This window comes from Natrix helvetica (assembly GCF_964273705.1).
Source record: "Natrix helvetica genome assembly, chromosome: 1".
NCBI lineage: Eukaryota > Metazoa > Chordata > Lepidosauria > Squamata > Natricidae > Natrix > Natrix helvetica.
In genome coordinates, this window is record NC_138548.1 from 312,614,249 (window position 1) to 312,629,823 (window position 15,575).

The window sequence follows — 15,575 nt, forward strand, 5'->3', positions numbered from 1 at the left end:
TCAAGTTGGAATGAGTGAGTGATAGTTGGAATAAATCTTTGTTTAAAAGGAAATAGATCCACACGATTATTTAGTATAATTCATTGGAAATATTGATGCAAATAACTAATTTCTGGAACTTTTATAAACTTGGGGCATACTACATTTTTAATAGTGTGCCTGAACCTGAGAACATAATGCAGATCACATAATTATTGCTGATTTGGATGCTTTAACCTTAGTTTTGTTTGCAAAACTGTTTATTTTCTAAGATTATTGAATACCTGTTTATAGCTTTATGTATTATGTATAAAGGAATTGATGTATTTTCCCTCTTCCACACTGTAATGTGCAAATATGAATTTCAGACTGAAGGCTCAAGCCAAATCTGAAGAAAAGAAATCAATTCTTTGAGGAGCTAGATAGGAATATGCTTGCCAGTTGGTGGCTTTTGATTTCCCAATAGTATTCAATTCCAGTTGCCAAGATATCCCTTGGACTTTGTTTACAATAGGTCTAGTCTTATTATCTAGATCAGTGGTTCTCAACCTGTGGGTCGGGACCCCTTTGGGAGTCGAACGACTCTTACAGGGGTCGCCTAAGACCATCGGAAAACACATATTTTCAATGGTCTGAGGACCCAAGATACCAATTTTATGGTTGGGGGTCACCACAACATGAGGAACCGTATTAAAGGGTCGCGGCATTGGGAAGATTGAGAGCCACTGATCTAGATGATGTGCTTGAGACTACTATGTAGTTGACAAGCACTGCCCTCAGAATGTTTCTCTTGACAATTAGCATCTGTGCAAAGTCACCAGGCGAGGTCATCTGGATTACTATTTTTCTTGGCTTAGAACCTTCACGTGGATATAGTATGGAGAATTGAACTGGCAGCTTTCATGTCTAAAATAAGAATCACTAGGTTAAAGTAATGTGTAGTTGGAGCGCTTTAGTGCTATTTTCCCAGAAGACTCAAAATACTAACCATAGTATCTTTCCTCTGCTAAATGTGACCTAACTCAAAATATATTATTAAGAAACAGCAATTTTGGGAGAGTAGTGGTGCTTTCTTCAACAGATAGTTAATAGTTGTAAAATGGGTGTTAAACTCAAGGCCAGATTTGACCCGCGGGGTGCTTAGATCTGGCCCACTGGGCCAGCCTGGAAACAGCAATGATCCGGCCTGCTGTGCCTCTGCTAGCGAAAATGAAGCTCATTTTGCACCCCGTTTTTAGCCTGTCAGCCTGCGGCAGCCCACAAATATGTATATGTGCAGCCCCCCCCCCAGCTCCATTTTTTCCTGGCAGAGGACTATCAAAACGACTAAAAACAAAACAAAAGGAGAAATGTTTCTGCTTTTGCATTTGAGGATGCAAGAAGGGACAGGAAATGAGAAAAGGAAAGAGAAAAATTGGGATGCATGCCCACCCTATGGCCAACACCATCCTGCTCTCCTAGGTCAAATACAATCTTGATGCGACCCTTAATGAAATTGAGTTTGACACCTCTGCTGTAAAATGTCCAGAAGAGATAAGCTAATGATAATAAATGGTTAAAAATTGTCAAATACGAAATATCTAAAGGTTTATCTGGTCTACAGATCGTCCTCGCTTAATGACTGTTCAAAATTATGATAGTCCCCTATTAGGGGCTTTACAACCTGTAAAATACTTCTGGCTGTGCTTTATTGTGCTACATGCATTGTGATCACATGATTGCATTTTAGCACTTGGCAACTGGCTTGCTTTTACGACCGGTTGTAGCATCCTGTGGTCACATAATTGCAATTCGCAACTCTTTTGCCAGTTTCCCATTCAGAAGAATGGATTCACACTACTAGAGCATTCACTTTGCTATCAAAGATTCGCTTTTGACAACCATGGTGATTTGCTTAACAATTGTCAATCTTAAAATAGGGTTATATGAATAAAATCCTTTCCCAATTGTGGCTGTAAGTCGAGGACTCCCATTTATTGATATCCATCATAATTACTGTTATCAGATTGCCCATGAAAATGGCTATCGTATAGCTGATATTAAGAGCTGTGGTGGCGCAGTGGTTAGAATGCAGTATTGAAGGCTAATTCAGTTCAATTCTCATCAGCTCACAGTTGACTCAGCCTTCCATCCTTCCGAAGTGGGTAAAATGAGGATCCAGATTGTTGGGAGCCATATGCAGACTCTGTAAGCCGCTTAAAGATTACTGTGAAGCGGTATATAAGTCTAAGTGCTATTGCTATTCAACTGATTAAGTTGGAAAAAATAATCACACTCTTCAGTCAAGCTATAATTTCCATTTAAAATGAGAAATAAGGATTTGTTTTATATATTTAGCAGAAAGTGAACAATCAAAACGAATCCCATTGCAATAGATTAAGGCTTATCATTACATGTTAAAACGGAGCCGCATTATTTTAAATGCAGCTCTGCCCATTTTCAAGAATTGCTGCCCTTGCATTAATCTTCAGAGTGAAGTTTTTAGGACCGATTGCCTGCAGACTGTAAGAAGTTTCTCCATCCATTAACCATAGGGAAACGGGCCCTGCTGGGTAGGAAAATATTTGTTACATCTTATCAGGGTGACACATAATCTAACAACAATTACAGCAGGCCCATATTTTGTACTATTTCACTTTTGGTGTGAAAAATAGTAGTAATATTAAACCTAGAGTGGGTGGAAGATATAGTAGCCAGATGAATATTATAAGCTCGGCAATTGGGATTGTTTTGTTTAGGTCGTGAGCATCGATATTGTTGGGAACTGTCTCTAAACAAGTAGATGCGAGGCCAATGTATGTGCCCATATGCAAATTACAGTGTTTGCCTCAGGATGAAAGATTATCACATAGTATATACTCATATGGCAAAACTGCCTTCTTCATGTGCTTTTAATGTAGAAGCTCATCTCAGCCCTTTAAGCTAACCTCTTTTTCCTTGGGTGTTGAATATAAAAATGTACAAGTATAATAAGATTATTTTTATTTATTTTTATTTATTTATTGGATTTGTCAACTGCTCCCTCTCCCCAAGGGGACTCGGGGCGGTGTACAGACAGAATAAAATACAATATATACAACAATTACAAAACCCCATAAAAACAAATTAAACACAAGTCTGTACAATAGTGCAAAAATTAATCAGATTAAAACCAAATTAAAATACCCCAAAATTTAAAATAACCGGCCAGGAAAGTCGAGGGATTAGATCATAATTGTGATTGGGCCAGGCCAGCTAATTGGAACAGGTGGGTCTTGAGTTTCTTATGGAAGGAGCGGAGATCAGTAATGGTTCTAATGTCAGGGGGGAGGTCGTTCCAGAGGGTCGGGCCCATCACAGAGAAGGCCCTACTCCTGGGCATTGCCCGCTGGCATTGTTTGGCGGACGGCACCCGGAGGAGTCCCTCTCTGTGAGAGCGAATTGGTTGCAGGGATGTATGGGGTAGGATGCGATCCCGCAAATAACTAGGTCCTGAGCCATGGAGCGCTTTAAAGGTGAGAATCAACACCTTGAAACGCACCCGAAAAGCTACAGGTAGCCAGTGCAGCTCGCGCAGGAGAGGTGTTACATGGGAGTACCTAGTACTCCCCATAATTGCCCGCGCGGCCGCATTCTGGACCAGCTGCAGCCTTCGGGTGCATCTCAAGGGGAGCCCCATGTCCTATTAGAGAGATCTAATAGGACTAGGATGGAGGAACAACCCCCATCCTTAGCCCTCCAGAGATCATCCACCAACGCGACCAAAGCCGTCTCCGTGCTGTGACCGGGCCGGAAACCGGACTGGCACGGGTCTAGATAGTCAATTTCCTCCAGGTGACGAGGGAACTGTTGCGCCACCACACTCTCTACAACCTTCGCTAGGAAGGGAAGGTTGGAGACGGGACGATAATTGGCAAGCTCTGATGGGTCCAGGGAAGGCTTCTTAAGTAGGGGCCTCACCACCGTCTCTTTCAAGACAGCTGGCAAGGACCCCTCACTCAATGAAGCGTTCACTAGTCCCAGGAGCCAGCCTCGTGTAACCTCCCAGGCTGCCAGTATAAGCCAGGAAAGACACGGGTCCAGTAAACATGTGGCCCTCAGTCGCCCCCGTAACCTGTCCATATCCTCGGCGGAAACAGAGTCAAACTCCTCCCAGAATGGTCCCTCAAGACTCGCCTCCGACGTCACCCCTGGATCGCTGAGGGAGACCCATTCGCTCCGGATTTGAGCGATTTTATCCTGCAGATATTCCCCAAATTCCTCTGCTCTACCCTGTAGAGGGGCTTCCCGCGGCCTCTGTGAAAGGAGGGAGCGGGTCACCCGAAACAGGGCGGCAGGGCAGTTTTCTGCGGACGCAATAAGAGTGGCACAATATTGACGTTTGGCCACCCTTAATGCCACAAGGTAAGTCCGTAAGTAGGCTCTTACCTGTGTTCGGTCAGATTCAGAGCGTGAGGATCTCCATCTGCTCTCTAGGCGTCTCTTGTGGCGCTTCATCACCCTTAGCTCCTCGGTAAACCAAGGCGCCAGGGTGGTTCGCTGCCACCGGAGAGGCCGCAAAGGCGCAACCCGGTCCAAGGCCCCGGCCGCCGCACTATCCCATGCGGCCACCAGGTCCTCCATCTGGGAGCGGGTCAGGGCTACAGGAAATGGCCCAAGCTCCATCTGGAACCTATCTGGTTCCATCAGTCGCCTGGGGCGGAACCATCTAGGACCTTCTGGTTCCGCCTCCCTGCGATGGGGGATAGCGCCTGGGAAGTCGAGCCGGAGAAGCGAGTGATCTGACCATGACAGGGGTGTAATAACTAAATTCCCCATTCCCAGATCACTCATCCACTGGCCAGAGACAAAAATAAGGTCCAGCGTGTGTCCTCCCTCGTGTGTGGGGCCCTGAATTATTTGGGTCAGGTCCATGGCTGTCATGGAAGCCATGAACTCCCGAGCCGCCTCGGATGACTCGCCTGTCAACGGCAGGTTGAAATCCCCCATAACTAACAGCTTGGGGTTTTCAACCACCATCTCTGCGATCATCTCGAGGAGCTCTGGCAGGGCCGCTGATGCATAGCGAGGAGCCAAGTATACAATCAGCAAGCCCAACTGACTCCCTGGGCCCCATCTCACACCAAGAGACTCACACCCGGATATCTGTGGTACAGTGAACTCTCTCGGTTCTAGACTCTCCCGTAAAATTACCGCTACCCCACCACCCCTACCCCGGGCCCGAGGCTGATGGAATGCACGGTATCCTGGTGGGCACATTTCCACGAGGGGTAAGCCCCCCTCGTGGCCCAACCAAGTCTCCGTAATCCCTGCAAGGTCCGGCTCCTCCTCCAAAATCAGATCGTAGATGAGGGGGGCCTTATTGACAACGGACCTTGCGTTGCACAGCATCAGCCCCAGGCCCTTGCTCTGTGAGTCCTGGCCACCTAGAATGCGGGGGTTGGTACAAATGACCGGGCGTGTCCAACAGCCACGGTCTCCCAACCGACTACAGAATCTTCGTCTGTCCTCGCACCCACCCCTCCCTATGACCGTTGGAATTTTAAAAGGACCCTCTAAAGGAACGTCGTTCTCCTTCCCCTCCCCCATTCCGCTCACTTCCCTCTTGATCCCACCTGTTTGCCTGGCCCTACCCCTATTCCTGGCCTGGTTAACCATGGTTAGAGGTGTACAAGGATCTCTACCCCAAAACAAAGGTTTAAAATAGAAAATATCTTAGAGGGACCGGTACCGGCATACCTTTACTTGTATACAGTAAAATGGACACTCCAGTAATTCTTATTTCAGTTATATTTCCCCTTACTTTTGCAAGCTGTGCAATGAGGTTTTTATATACCCCCGCCTTTCCTGCTCTATCTATCTATATGCCCTAAAAAACTACCATAAAGATTTGCAGATTTCCTTAGAAAACCATAGGACAGGACATGGAATGTTATCGTTAGATAGCAATTGGTAAAAGTCGGGGTCCATTGGGGACATTTTTAGTATTATATTAGTATTTGTATTTATTAGTTTGTCAAACATGTACAAGATAGCAGGTGTAAATGTAAACATGGACATGAACAAAGCAAATGAATAAATGGGGACAGTAAGACAGGGACTGTGGGCGCGCTGGTGCGCTTATGCACGCCCCCTTTACGGATCTCTTACGAATGGGGTGTGGTCCACAGTAGACAGTTTAATGTTGAAGCTGTGTGGGTTTGAGGATGTAACAACGGAGTCAGGTAGAGCATTCCAGGCATTGACCACTCTGTTGCTGAAATCGTATTTTCTGTAATCGAGTTTGTAACGGTTAATTTGAGTTTGTATCGATTGTTTCCTCGTGTATTATTGAGGTTGAAGCTGAAGTAGTCGTCGACAGGTACCTGTATACCTCACTTATAAACTTGTTTGTGTATGCTTAATTTTTTTAGAATTATATTTTTAGATAAAATAATTAATTCATTTTATGCACTAAAGTTATTTTTATTTTTATAATGTTATATTCAGTGTTTCAGTCTGAGCTATTATACCCTTTTATTTAACAGTTTTAAACAAGGCCCATAATATTACAGAGAATGGGCGCAAGCAGTACCCATTTAAATGGCCTCATTTTGACTTACTATATGTTGTTAAAAATCTTCAAAGGCACAAAGAGCAGAGGAAGCCCAATTTTAATATTTTCTTCTGTTGCTACTTCAGACAGAAAGGAGTGTCTGAGAAGTAACTCATATATCTGTGAATTCTCACATACAAAACAAATCAAAATAAGAATATATTTTAAAAACACTACTGGAGTTTCTTTGAAAAAATAAAAGAGGTATTCAAAATGCTAAAAAGCAGAAAACAACCCTCTTATATTGATTTCCAATGGGGGGGGAGTGGAAAAAATATTGTATGTGTGAAATTGGAACTTTCTGCACTTTATTTATAGCTTCTTAAATAGAACGATAACATATTTTCAGTGGCAAAAAAGCAAAGCTTTTAGATGTAATCTTATTAACTTCCTTAGAACCTAGGAAGAAAAGCAATTATACATACTAGAAAAGTTTGCCACATCTCTGTGGCATCTCTAAATAGCAGGTAGAGGTTTATTGGGAAAACATTTGGATTTTGCAATTACTGGTACATCAATATGTAAATCAGAAGCATGGGGAATTTTACATTCTGCACTTGAGAGGTTTTAGCATCTGGATTCTCTACAAAATCTGATTTAATTTTCAACTTTCTTATATGAGAACCGGCCTGCCGCCCTGTTTCGGGTGTCCCGCTCCCTTCTGTTTCAGAGGCCGCGGGAGGCCCCTCTACAGGGTAGGGCAGAGGAGTTTGGGAAATATCTGCAGGATAAAGTCGCTCAAATCCGGAAGGATTGGGTCCCCTTCAGTGGCCCAGTCGAGACGCCAGTGGCGAGTCTTGAGAAACCTTTTTGGGAGGAGTTTGACTTGGTTGTCATCGAGGATTTGGACAGATTGCGTGGACGACTGCGACCTACCACATGTTTACTGGACCCGTGTCCCTCCTGGCTTGTACTGGCATCCTGGGAGGTTACACGCGACTGGCTCCTGGGCCTAGTGAACGCTTCGTTGGGTGAGGGGTCTCTCCCGGCCGCCTTGAAAGAGGCGGTGGTGAGACCCTTGCTCAAGAAGCCTTCCCTGGACCCTACGGAGCTGGCCAATTATCGTCCTGTCTCCAACCTTCCCTTTTTGGCGAAGGTTGTAGAGAGTGTGGTGGCTTCTCAGTTTCCACGACATCTGGAGGAGAATGATTATCTAGACCCGCGCCAGTCCGGCTTTCGCCCTGGGCACAGCACAGAGACGGCCTTGGTCGCGTTGGTAGATGATCTCTGGAGGGCCAGAGATAGGGGCTGTTCCTCTATCCTGGTCCTATTAGACCTCTCGGCGGCTTTTGATACCATCGACCATGGTATTCTGTTGCGCCGACTGGAGGGGTTGGGGGTCCGGGGCACCGTTTTGCGGTGGTTCGGCTCCTACCTCTCTGGCCGGACGCAACGTGTGTTGGCAGGGGAGCAGAGGTCGACCCTATGCCCCCTTACTTGTGGGGTGCCACAGGGGTCGGTCCTCTCGCCACTCCTGTTCAACACATACATGAAGCCGCTGGGTGAGATCATCCGTGGCTTCGGGGTGGGATATCATCTGTACGCTGATGATACTCAGCTGTACATTTCCACCCCGAACCACCCCAACGAGGCCGTCGAAGTGATGTCCCGGTGTGTGGAAGCCGTACGGATCTGGATGGATGACAACCGACTCAGGCTCAACCCTTCCAAGACGGAGTGGCTGTGGGTTCCGGCTCCCCGGTTCAACCAGATAATTCCATCTCTGGCCATTGGGGGCATTCAACTCGCCCCCCTGGAGCAGGCACGCAATTTGGGCGTCTTTCTAGATGCCAGGCTGTCCATGGATGAACATGTGACAGCCGTGGCCAGGGGGGCGTTCCACCAGGTTCGCCTGGTGCACCAATTGCGCCCCCTATTGGACCGGGACGCCCTACGCACAGTCACCCATGCGCTGGTGACGTCTCGCCTGGACTACTGTAACGCTCTCTACATGGGGCTCCCCTTGAAATGCACTCGGAGACTGCAGTTGGTCCAGAATGCGGCCGCGCGGGTGATTATGGGGAGTACTAAGTACTCCCATGTGACACCTCTCCTGCGCGAGCTGCACTGGCTTCCTGTGGTCTATCGAGTGCGTTTCAAGGTCTTGATTACGATCTTTAAAGCGCTCCATGGCTCATGACCTAGTTACCTGCGGGATCGTATTCTGCCCCATACATCCCTACGACCCATCCGCTCGCACAGAGAGGGACTTCTCCAGGTGCCGTCCACCAGACAGTGCCATGGGGCGGCGCCTAGGAGCAGAGCCTTCTCTGTGGTGGGCCCAGCCCTGTGGAATGACCTCCCCCCAGATATTAGGACCACTACTGACCTCCGCTCCTTCCATGTCAAGCTCAAGACCCACCTTTTCCAAATAGCTGGCCTGGCTCAACCATAACTTCGTATCGCTCCTGATGGGTTTTTTAATTTAGTAATTTTATTTCAGGGGATTTTAAATTGTGTTTTTAATTGTCTTTCACTTATAAGTCAACTCGCCTCCATGCACATATGTATATGTCTCTGTTCTTTTTGTATATATGTTTGTCTTATGTGTATTTTTGTCCGTTTTGATTGTACGCCCCCCGAGTCCTTCGGGAGAGGATTGCAGCTAATCAAATAAAAATTATTATTATTATTATTATACGATTGTATCACAGCGGCCAGTTGATTCGCCGGATTTGGCATTGATTACTAGTCGGGCCCCACCCAGGGGCCTAGGACGTCGTAACGTATTTTCGTAATATACGTGCAGATCCAAGCAGTGCAGCTTTTTGCATTTGACTGATGGTGATTTTGTCAAGTTTTAACTGTTTTAAATGTAATTCCAGTGCTTTTGGAATAGCACCCAGTGTGCCGATTACCACTGGAATTACCACTGCTGGTTTGTGCCATAATCGTTGGATTTCGATTTTTAAGTCCTGGTATTTTGCGATTTTTTCATATTCCTTCTCGGTGACCCTGCTATCACCTGGTATTGCGATGTCTATGATTGTAACCTTATTTTTCTCAACCAGTGTGATGTCTGGTGTATTATGCGCCAGTATTTTATCCGTTTGTATGCGAAAATCCCACAAGATCTTGACCATCTGACTCTCGATGACTTTTTCAGGCTTATGTTCCCCATATTATTATTATTATTATTATTATTATTATTATTATTATTATTATTATTATTATTATTATTATTATACTGCAAACTATATCACATAATCTGGCTCGTGAGATTCTCATTGCTTTATATGGATGAATGTTTTTGATCATTCATTTGATTGGTTGACGGATTGATTGATTGTTTTCTCTAGTCGCCATCTCATGGAGTGCAGTACTTAAACTTCTAAATGTGTTTAGAAAACAAGGTGAAATTAAGCCAGAAACTAATATTTTAAAATATTGTTTAATTGGATTTACCTTCTCATTTTATTGCTCACCTACACTTACAGAAAGAAATATCTTGACCCCATTTTACAGACTGACTGCTAATGCTAGACTCGCCTTTAATCACTTGGCCTTTATTTCTGATAACAGCAAACTATTGTTTTTCCAGCAGACAGCTGTTATTGGAAAGAGAGATTATTAATAAGAAAATGAACAGGAAAGAAAAAAGAAAGTGTTGGAGAGTTCTCAATATGTGACCCCCCCCAGCAATTAATCTTGAGGAAAATTACTCAAAACCTACAGCTAATGTGTTTCCGATATTATATTTGTCTACTCAAATTTCAGGAAAGCATAACAAGGAAAAAATAAAATTACGTAAATGAATATATAGGTGCATACATTATTATTGACAAGTATTTATAAATCATCTAGTTCCAACAATTCCAGATAGCTTACAATAATAGGATTAAACAACATAAAACCGATCAATCAAGACTATATTGGATAAAAATAGTAAATGAGAAAAGCCAAATGACACCAGCTTTGCAATAACCAACAATAAAAATTTCGGGGATTGCTTTGGGGCTACAGTATTCTGAAGTATGAGGACAATTATAGAAACACGAGTCCATTACCCAATAAGATCGTGAGTGAGCATCCTTTCCCTTGCACAAGCCAGGCAGATTCTACCTAAATAGATAGCCCACACTTGGGCTTGGAGCCAAACTATATGAATTGTTAATACTTCAATGTGAACACTTTAATTGGACAGAAAAGCATCAGTAATTTATCTGGCATTTGAATATTGTAGTTGCTGCTGACACTCATTAATGTAACTGCTGCATTTTGAATCAACTGAAGTTTCCAGTTGCTTTTCAAAGGCAGTCCATACAGAATACATGAATCTGCAATTTACCGTATTTTTGCTCTATAAAGATGCACCTGACCATAAGATGCACTCCCATTGTTGTCCTCCAAGCACCCTGTTTTTGTCCTCTGCGTGCCCCATTTTCGGCCTCCGTGCGTCCTGTTTTCAGCCTCCGCCCGCCCCATTTTTGGCCTCCGTGTGCCCCGTTTTCTGTTCCACACGCCACTTTTTCAGCCTCCTTCGTGGATCAATATGAGCCATGAATCCAGAAAGGATCCTCAGGTTGTACATTTGCTCTTTCAGAGGAAAGGTAACCTCATCCAAAGCTTACATTGGGCAATCACAACCAAGATATTTCTGAATAAATCAGAAACTCCATCTTGTTGGGGAGTGGAGGACAGAGGAGACAAGATGATATGAGGCTTCCTACTAGTAGAATTGCCCACCCCTCAGATGAAGCCTCACTGCTGCAGAACTGTCTTCATCATATTAATACTGGAACTAATCCAAAAATTACAGAAATCAGCTCAACTGCTTTATTAATGGCCCAGTGAAAAATATTAAGTCTAGTAAGAAATATAATAAACCCCCAATTTCTGTGGTAATTATGGAACTGAATTCTAAATGAATATGTACATTTGAATTTTTTAAAGTTTTTTTTAAGTAGATAGTGATTTTTGGAGGGTAAGTATATTTCCTTTTTTCTTCTCAATACTGTATACTCCAAAAGAATGCTTTGAATAGTAGGTAATGTTCTTCAGAATTTATTTGCATAATGAAAATTTAATATTATACATGCCATCTACCTCTATATAGATATAATTGAATACTTGTCTGTCTGTCTTGTCTGTTTATCCATCTATGTGTATATATGTGTATATCTGTTCTATTCATCTGTCTGTCTATCATCCATATCGTCACTTAAATTCCCATAATCATTAGTAATCTGAAGATGCAAATATAGAATTTTCCTATCACATATGGCTCAAACATGGCTAAACATACTAAACTATTATTTAATTATTGGTTATTAAACAAGCCCTTCTCTGAATCATGTGTAACACTAAGTCCAAAAATATGGTAGTTTATAGGGCTGGATAAGAGGACCTCCAGCTTCTGTTCTGTTCTATTCTATTCTATTCTAAATGTTTAGTATATGCAAACTATTAAAAGTTGAGAGGAATAGTGTCTTTAGCTAAAAGCTCAAAATATAATAATGCACCTGTTCTTAATTCGGATTATTGTTTTTTTTCTGGGGAAAAAACCTTAATTAAGAACAGAAAATACACGTAAGAGAAGCATATTAGCCTGTAGTAAATAATATGAAGAACAACAAAGATTATAATGCTATTATGTAGCACTTCAAAATAATACATGTTTATTAGCCTTACAAAATGATCATAAATACTCTGGGATCTATTAGAGATCTATCAGAGAGATGACAGAATTGTAGAAAAAAAGTGAAGCCACATGGTCGAACTAAACACTTCTAGGGCTTTTGCACTTTTATTTTGAGTGAGATTGTAAAACTCAGTGACAGTAATATCTACATATTAATCACTGAATTGTCATCTATGTTTCCCCTAAATTAGTGAAAAGATTATGGGCATTGCTTACCACCACAACCATCACTAGAATTAATGAGCCTTAGAAAGGCATAATTCTGTAAGGCTGTGATTCACCTTGACCAGAGGAGGGAATGATAAAATCATAATAGTCCCTCTGGTTCAGGTCAAGGCATCATTTGATTTTTCACAATGGAGTATCAAATGTTGGGTTGTTGGGGCTGAGCGCTGAGCTTGGGAATTTGGTTGCAAATGTTTCATCACCATTTGAGGAGACCTCTTCAGTGAAAACTATTCAAAGCGCACTGACGATGTTTCCTCGAATGGTGACAAAACTTTTGCAACCAAATTCCCAAGCTCGGAGCTCAGCCCAACAGCCCAACTACCAACCTGAGCTAAGCGGTAAAAGTTCCCCTCGTACATATATACTAATCGTTCCCAACTCTAGGGGGCGGTGCTCATCTCCGTTTCAAAGCCGAAGAGCCAGCGCTGTCCAAAGACGTCTCCGTGGTCATGAGGCCGGCATGACTAAACACCAAAGGTGCATGGAACGCTATTACCTTCCCACCAAATGTAGTTCCTAATTTTTCTGCTTGCATTTTTACATGCTTTCAAACTGCTAAGTTTGCAGAAGTAACAGGAGCTCACCCTGTTACGCGGCATTAGAGATTTGAACTGCCAAACCTCTGACCTTTTTGATCGACAAGCTCAGTGTCTTAGCCACTGATCCACCGCATCCCTTACCAACCCGAGCTACTTATATTCAAATACATCTCAACAACCAGATGTCTCTACAGGTGTTGACATACCCTGGGTTCACCATTGTTCCTGCAACTGGGGTGGATGCATGGATTTGTACTTTCCCCTAGGCAAAATAAATCTTATTCCCCTTTTAAAGCTGTCCAAGTTAGCATCCATCACTTTGTCTTCTGATAATGGATCCCAGAGGCTAATTAAACACTAAAGAAGAAGTAGCTTTTCCCCTCTATAATATAAATCTTCTAATCATCTTCACAGAGTGAGCTCTGGTCCTAGTGTCTCCAGGGAAAAGAAAACCCTTGTTCTGCCTGTTTTCTCCATACGAGGTATGCTTATACACCTCGGTCACATTCCCTCACCCCCAAATCAGTCATTTCTGAAGCCAAAGAACTGTTGACTTTCTAGTTCAGTGGTTCTCAACCTGTGGGTCGGGACCCCTTTGGGGGTCAAATGACCCTTTCGCAGGGTCGCCTAAGACCATTGGAAAACACATATTTTCCATGGTCTTAGGAACCGAGACACCAATTTTATGGTTGGGGGACACCACAACATGAGGAACTGTATTAAAGGGTCACGGCATTGGGAAGGTTGAGAACCACTATTCTAGTTGTTTCTCATAGAAGAAATATCCAAGCCTCCTGATAATTTGTTCTTGCTTTCTTCAGTAATATTTCCAGCTCTGTTTCAGGGGTGAGTTCTGGCCGCCATTACTACCTGAAAAAGTTTGCTCCATATGCATGCGCATTTTCACGTGTGCAGAACAGAAAATCAAGATGGTGCCCCTGAGGATAGAACCGGTACGGTCACGTGTCCGCTAGAGTTACTACCTATTCGGCCAAACTGGACCGAATAGGTAGAACTCACTTCTGCTCTGTTTATACCCTTTCAAATGAGATGAGGAGAATGGTACCATGTGTTTAAGATGCAGATGTACCATAGATGCTCCGTAGAGCGCTACAATGTTGGCTGTCAGATTTCAGTTTCCCTCCAAATGACACCTGATACAGGATTTGCTTTTTCACAGCTGCTGCTCCTTGAAATAACATATTCACTAAATTGTCCAGCTATGATCTCCAAATATTTTTTTTCCAATTTTCAAAGGACGTCACGATATAAATGAAGCTTGGGACTTTTGCCCATGTGCAATATACATTAAATTCACACATTTAAACTGAATTGCAGCTGGTTTGATTGCTTGTTCTCCCATTTTAAAACAATTCTTCTGGAGCTCCTGAGAAACATTTTCAGTTTTTACTTCTTTGCACAGTTTGGTATCATCTGTAAACTCAGCCAGCTCATTGCATATCCCTAAATCAACAAAATTTATAATTAACTTAAAAATCACTGATTCCAGCATAGATCCTTTGAGGACTTTATTTCTTAATCCTTCTACTGAGAAATTTGCTTTTTCATTTCTATGCATTGCTTTCTATTTTCACCAGTTAGCAATCGATAAAAGGACAATGTCTCTTATCCCACAATCATTGTTTACTCAAGAGCCTTTGATTTAAAAAAAGTCTGTAAAAAGTGACTTGAAAGTCCAAGTAGACAAATACAACAGAGTCATCATCTCCATACACATAACTGTTTTTTTAATGCTTCCACCATTTTGCTTTAAACAAATATTCTAAAACACTTTTTAAAAAACTGGGGTCACAATAAATATCTTACTCTCCCCCCTTAGTACTGCAATGAGGATTAAGTTATGCATGTTTGCTACGAAGTCACAATTTCAGCAATAATTTGGGATGAAGAACTCTTGGTTAGGTGTCACTAGGGAACCACAAGGTGTTATTTTGTAGATTCTGAAGTTGCCTGAGAATACCTTCACTCTTTACCTCAATCTGCATTTTCTTTCTTCTGATTCCCTCCTTGGAATGCATTTCGGCATATAATCAGTGCATTCAAGCAGGGGTGGGCTTCAAAAATTTCAGCAATGGGTTCTCTGCCCGGTTGCTGGGTGGCGTGGCCATGGTTGGCATGGCCTAGTCAGCCTCCTGCACCATGGCTGGGCGACTTTTTGCCTTCCCCAGGCTCCAGAGGCTTTCCTTCAGCCTCTAGGAGGGTGAAAATAGGAGCCTGCAGGAGGCTTCCCCAAGCCTCTGCATGGGCCCTGCACTTACCTCGCATCCAAAACGGGCCGCTTGGAGACTTCTGGGAGGGGCAGGGTGGGTGGGCAGGGCCAGCCAGAGCTGGGATTTGGAGGATCTCCAAACCGGTCATAAGGTTAGCTACGGGTTATCCTGTACCCGGGTGAACCCATATCAGCCCACCCCTGCACTCAAGGTATGTATCCTATAGCACAGTGATGGCTAACCTTTTTGTCATCATGTGCCCACACTCATAATGCAATGTGTGACACCATCCCATGCACCCTGCCTCCCTGTGCATGCACGCATGACACCCCCCCATGCTGCCCCCACGTATGTGTGTGTGAGACACCCCCACCCCGTTTTGG